Source organism: Accipiter gentilis, chromosome 16 (assembly GCF_929443795.1).
Source record: "Accipiter gentilis chromosome 16, bAccGen1.1, whole genome shotgun sequence".
Taxonomy (NCBI): domain Eukaryota; kingdom Metazoa; phylum Chordata; class Aves; order Accipitriformes; family Accipitridae; genus Astur; species Astur gentilis.
The window spans coordinates 2,261,770-2,268,358 of NC_064895.1; the positions used below are offsets into that span (position 1 = coordinate 2,261,770).

Consider the following 6,589-nt stretch of genomic DNA (forward strand, 5'->3'; position numbering starts at 1 on the left):
GGGTGGGGAGGGCGGGTGGGGGGTGGAGTCGCGGTGCGGGGATTGGGTTGGGCGGTGCGAGGCGGGGGGGGGCGGGGCCCGGCGGTGTTTACTTCGCAAACGTTCCAGGCGCCGCGGGGCGGGGGGGGCGGGGCCGTAGGGCGGGGGAACACGCCCCACTCCCCCCCACCCGCTGTGAAAAGGGGCGGGGCGTCGGGGTGGAGCCGGCGGGGCGGGAGGGGGGCGTGTCCCGGGCTCTGACCCACGGCCACGGCCCCACAGCCCCCTCCCCAGTTATCCCCAGCGACCCCAGTGTCTCCAGTGCTCCCAGTATCCCCAGTATCTTCAGTGCCCCCAATATCCCCAGTGCCCCCAATATCCCCAGTGCTCCCAGTATACCCAATGCTCCCAGTTATCCCCAGCGACCCCAGTATCCCCAGCACCCCCAGTTATCCCCAGTGCCCCCAATATCCCCAGTGCTCCCAGTTATCCCCAGCGACCCCAGTATCCCCAGCACCCCCAGTTATCCCCAGTGCCCCCAATATCCCCAGTGCTCCCAGTATACCCAGTGCTCCCAGTATCCCCAGCACCCCCAGTTATCCCCAGTGCCCCCAGTACTCCCCAGTATCTCTAGCGCCCCCAGTATCCCCAGTACCCCCCAGTGCTCCCAGTATCCCCAGTGCTCCCAGTTATCCCCAGTGCTCCCAGTATACCCAGTGCTCCCAGTTATCCCCAGTGCCCCCAGTATACCCAGTGCTCCCAGTAGCCTCAGTACCCCCCAGTATCTCCAGCACCCCCAGTATCCCCAGTAGCCCCCAGTGCTCCCAATATCCCCAGTACCCCCCAGTATCTCCAGTGCTCCCAGTATTCCCAATGCCCCCAGTATCTCCAGTGCCCCCAGTTATACCCAGCAACCCCAGTATCCCCAGTGCTCCCAGTTATCCCCAGTGCCCCCAATATCCCCAGTGCCCCCAGTAGCCTCAGTACCCCCCAGTATCTCCAGCACCCCCAGTATCCCCAGTAGCCCCCAGTGCTCCCAATATCCCCAGTACCCCCCAGTATCTCCAGTGCTCCCAGTATTCCCAATGCCCCCAGTATCTCCAGTTATCTGCAGTGCCCCCAGTTATCCCCAGTGCCCCCAGTTATACCCAGCAACCCCAGTATCCCCAGTGCTCCCAGTTATCCCCAGTGCCCCCAATATCCCCAGTGCTCCCAGTAGCCTCAGTACCCCCCAGTATCTCCAGCACCCCCAGTATCCCCCAGTGCTCCCAATATCCCCAGTACCCCCCAGAATCTCCAGTGCTCCCAGTACCCCCCCGTATCTCCAGTGCTCCCAGTATTCCCAGTGCCCCCAGTATCTCGTTATCTGCATTGCCCCCAGTTATCCCCAGTGCCCCCAGTTATACCCAGCAACCCCAGTATCCCCAGCACCCCCAGTTATCCCCAGCAACCCCAGTATCCCCAGTGCCCTCAGTTATCTGCAGTGCCCCCAGTATTTCCAATGCTCCCAGCATCCTCAGTCCCCCAAATATCCCCAGTGCTCCCAGTATCCCCAGTACCCCCCAGTATCTCCAGTGCTCCCAGTATCCCCAGCACCCCCGTTATCCCCGTTCAGCTGCATTCAGGACCCGCTGCACCCCCCAGCCCTCAGCATCGCCAAATCTCTGCGGATCGGACCCAAAGCAGCTCCCAAGCATTGGGCGCAGGATGAGGCCACGGGTTCCCCCCTCGGATTTCCCGACCCCCGGGATCCACCGGGAAAGGCCGGATCATGCCGGTGCTGCAGGGAACGGGAACGGGAACGAGAACGAGGAGTTTTTGGCAAACACCGTGGCTTTCGGATCTGCCAGGGCTGAGGGGGCTTTGCTGAAATTTCAGCCTCTTTTCTGCTTCAAAACTGTTGAATTATTATTTTTGGTGAATAAGCAGGAAACTGACCCGATTTCCCCATTTATTTATGAGAAGGAAGCCCGATGCCAGGAGTTTTGGTTGGGGGGGGGGCACTGCCACACTGCAGCGTCGCTGAAAAGGCCAAATTGAAACAAATTCCTCTTCTCCCCCCCCAGTTCCTCCTTTTACCCCAATTTCCTCCCCTTTCACCCCAAATTCCTCCTCTTCCTCCCAAATGCCTCCTCCTTTTACCCCAATTTCCTCCTCTTTTACCCCAACTTCCTCCTCTTTCATCCCAAAATCTTCCTCTTTCACCCCAAATTCCTCTATTTTCACCCCAAATTCTCCTCTTTCACCCCAAATTCTCCTCTTTCACCGCAATTTCTTCCACTTTCACCCCAAATTCTCCTCTTTGACTCCAATTTCTTTCACTTTCTCCCCAAATTCCTCCTCTTTTACCCCAAATTCCTCCTCTTTTATCCCAATTTCCTCCTCTTTTACCCCCAATTCCTCCACTTTCACCCCAAATTCCTCCTCTTCCCCCAAATTCCTCCACTTTCACCCCACAATTCCCCCCCCCGCAGAGGAACTCCTCCAGGAAGACAACAGATGAGCCGCCCCTGGCAGCACCGAGGGGTCATGCGGGATGTTTGGGGACCCCCCCCCCAAATTCAGCCCCCTAAAATAAGGATAGACCCCCCAAATTAGGGATAGCCCCCCCAAATAAGGATAGATGCCCCAAAATAGGGATAGAACCCCCAAAATGAGGAAAGCTCACCCCAAATAAAGATAGCTCCCCCCAAATTAGGATAGCCCCCCCCCCCAATTAGGATACCCCCCAAAAATTAGGATAGCCCCCCCCCCAATAAGTGTAACCCCCTCCAATAAAGCCCAAACCCCGGGAAACCATCTCCAAGTCACCAAACCCGCCCCAACGTGTTCACAGCCCGGTTTGGGGGGGGTCCCTCAGCTCCCCCCCCCCCCCCAAAACCTCAGGTGGAATTGGGTGTGGGGAGAGGTGAGCAGCCCCCCCCCCCCCCCTCTGTCATGGCCCCCCCATGAGAACCCCTCTCTCCTTGGGCCCGGGGGGGCTGAGAGCAGGAGGGGTCTCCCCTCCCCCCCAAATCCTCTCCCACCCCCTATTTTTGCTCCAACTGCCCCCCCCCGGCCTGATTCCCACCTCCCTGGGGTGATGACCCCAGAATTGGGGGTCATGACCCCTAAATTAGGGGTTTAACAACCCCAGGATTTGGGGCTAATCACCCCAGAATTGGGGGATCGTGGCCCCAGAATTTAGGGCAAATTACTGCAGAATTGGGGGATTCTGACTCCCAAACTAGAGAATTAACGACCCCAGAATTAGGGATTTAATTACTCCAGAAATGGGGTCACGACCCCAAAATTAGGGATTTAATGACCTCAGAATTGGGGAATGGCCCCAGAATTTGGGGCTAATTACCCCAGTATTGGGGGTTTAATTTTGCCAGAACTGGGGATGATGACCCCAGAATTTGCAACTAATTACCCCAGAATTAGGGATTTAATTATTCCAGAATTGGGGGATCCTGACCCCAGAATTTGGGGCTAATTACTCCTGAATTAGGGATTTAATGACTCTAGAAATGGGAGTCATGACCCCAAAATTAGGGATTTAATGACCCCAGAATTGGGGGATGGCCCCAGAATTTGGGGATAATTACTCCAGAATTAGGGATATAATGACCCCCAAATAGGGGGTTTACCCCCTACCCCCTCCTGCTCCCACCTGGGGTTCTGGAATTGGCTCCCTGTGGCAGCGGGATGAGAAATACTGCCGGTGGGTTAATAATTTGGGGGGATTTTTTGCCTTTTTTTTTTTTTTTTTTAACAGAAAAACATCGGCTGCATCGCTCCGCTGGGCTGGGAACGTCGCGGAGTGAAAAGCTGCCTCTGTCCTCGCTTGTAATTCCTGGGAAAAAGGTAAAAAATCATCACTAATGGCTTTAAATAGATTTTTTTCTGCCCAGATACTGCAGAAAGGGGAAAAATTAGGGATGCTGGGCAGTGGTCCAGGCCTAGAAACCCCCCAAATCCTGCGGGAAACTGACAAATCTCCACTAAAGATGAGATTTCCCCATTTTTGGGGCAGTTGGTTGAGTTATAACTGAGAAAACCCCATGCCGCTTCCGCCTGGGAAAATCTGGGGAGAAAAAAGGGTAAATTAGGGTGTTTTGGGTTGGGGGTTTTTTTAACTGTTTTTGAAATTAAGGAGGGAAAGATATGCCATGTGCAGCGGGATCACTCCCAAAATCCCCATGGAGAACCCTGAAAGTAGCAGGATGGGGGATTGCTGCTGGCAGGGAGACGCTGCCGGGGACCGAGACACTCGCGGGATGCTCAGGGGATCCTCGCAGGATCCTTGCAGGATGCTCATGGGATGCTCAGGGGATGCTTGCGGGATGCTCAGGGGATCCTCGCAGGATCCTTGCAGGATGCTCATGGGATGCTCATGGGATGCTCAGGGGATGCTCGTGGGATGCTTAGGGGATACTTGCGGGATGCTCAGGGAATGCTTGCAGGATGCTCACGGGATGCTCGCGGGATGCTCGCGGGATGCCTAGGGGATGCTCACTTGGTGCTCCTGGGATACTCACGGGATGCTCAGGGGATGCTCAGAGGATGCTCATGGGATGCTCTGTGAAGGGACAGATCTGTGCAGATGCTCCCCCCCATCCCCACCCCAACCCGGAGCCTCTTTCCTGCCATCGGAGCCGCCGGGACTGGCATTCCCCAAAAACCCACCCGGCTCCGCCGACACAGACCCTGTCCGGCTTGCCCTGCCCGCGGAAACAGCGGAGCTGGGGGGAGTTTTCCGGCTCTTTCCGGAGCCGATGTCCCCCCGGCCGTTCCCACCGCATCCCGGCACGACCACGCGACGGTTTCCCGGGCACCTGGACATCCGGATGCTGACGGCGTCAGTGTGACGTGCCGGATCCTCCGCCGGGATCTGCGGCGACGTCCGAGGGGAAAATTGAATTCCTCCCCCAAGGAGACACCAACCGACCTGGGATTTTTGGGAATAAATCAGCCAAAGTGGGATTTATACGCCCCGCAGCGAGGAGCCGGGATCGCCGGCGGTTTTTGGCCGTTTCCCTGTTCCTGCTGGGATCACGGTGGGGGGAGGTTTTTAGAGGAAATGCTGGAAAAGGGAGCCACTAAAAAAAATTAGTAGTTTGGGGAAAGGTGAGGCTGAGCTGGGCCTGGGCAAGGGCCTGGCCGGGATTAATGAACCCGGGACTAATTAACAAACCTGGGATTAATTAACGAAGCTGGGATTAATGAACCTGGGATTGATTAATGAAGCTGCTGTGGGGGGTAACAGGGTTTTGGTCCCCTGTGGGGATGGGCAAAGGGCTCGGGAAGGGGAAGCACCCGTGTGGGGCTCCTCACCAGACTGGGATTGGACTGGGAGCACCCCACGGCAAACTGGGAGTGGACTGGGAGCACCCCACGGCAAACTGGGAGTGGACTGGGATCACCCCATGGCAAACTGGGAGTGGACTGGGAACACCCCACGGCAAACTGGGAGCTGACTGGGATCACCCCATTGCAAACTGGGATCAGACTGGGATCACCTCATGGCAAACTGGGAGTGGACTGGGAACACCCTATGGCAAACTGGGATCGGACTGGGATCACCCCACGGCAAACTGGGAGTGGACTGGGATCACCCCACGGCAAACTGGGAGCTGACTGGGATCACCCCACGGCAAACTGGGAGTGGACTGGGAACACCCCACGGCAAACTGGGAGCTGACTGGGATCACCCCACGGCAAACTGGGAGCTGACTGGGATCACCCCACGGCAAACTGGGAGTGGACTGGGAACACCCCACGGCAAACTGGGGGCTGACTGGGATCACCCCAAGGCAAACTGGGATTGGACTGGGAACACCCCACGGCAAACTGGGAGCTGACTGGGATCACCCCAAGGCAAACTGGGATTGGACTGGGAACACCCCACGGCAAACTGGGAGCTGACTGGGATCACCCCAAGGCAAACTGGGATTGGACTGGGAACACCCCACGGCAAACTGGGAGCTGACTGGGATCACCCCAAGGCAAACTGGGATTGGACTGGGAACACCCCACGGCAAACTGGGAGCTGACTGGGATCCCCCACAGCGGCCCCGCCCCTTCGCCAACATCCGGCTGGCTGTAGCCACCGCCCCGCCCACACGTTCTCCACTCCCATTGGCTACGCGCCGCGTGACGCCACCGGACGCGAGCGGAGGGGTGAGGGCGGGGCCTAACGGGCGGGAGAAGCGAAGAGTGGGCGGGGTCAGGGACGGGAGTGGGCGGGGACAGGGACGAGAGTGGGCGGGGACAGGAATGTGGCGGGAGGGGGCGAACCGTGCCAGGGGGGCAGCGATGTGGGGCAGGAGGGGGCTGCGGGCCATTCCCCAGGGGGCTTCCACACCAAAATCCCCCCCCAACAAGCCCCACTCCGTGCCCCAGACCCCCCCTCGCCCCCTGCTCTCACCTGGGGAGCAGTGGCGGGGGGGGGCTGGGGCCGAGCCCCACATCCTCCCCCCCGGCCCAAGGGGAGAAGGGTGGGAATAGGGGCGAGCTGGGACCCCCAGAACCCCCCCCCCCCCCCCCGGGACGGACAGAGGGACATCCCCAGGGGATCCCTCCTGGGGGAGGAGGGGATGGGCATCCCGACCCCCCCAAAACGGTG

The 6,589-nt window shown here is 58.6% G+C and overlaps 1 long non-coding RNA gene across 1 annotated transcript; it reads right to left on the minus strand.

The window, feature by feature from the left end:
- Nucleotides 1-3,685: 3,685 nt before the first annotated feature.
- On the minus strand, nucleotides 3,686-6,190 carry LOC126046769 (uncharacterized). Its single transcript, XR_007508413.1, has 2 exons — nucleotides 4,800-6,190; nucleotides 3,686-4,543 (listed from the first exon to the last, which is right to left on the minus strand). It is a non-coding gene; the product is annotated as an uncharacterized LOC126046769 (long non-coding RNA).
- Nucleotides 6,191-6,589: the final 399 nt, after the last annotated feature.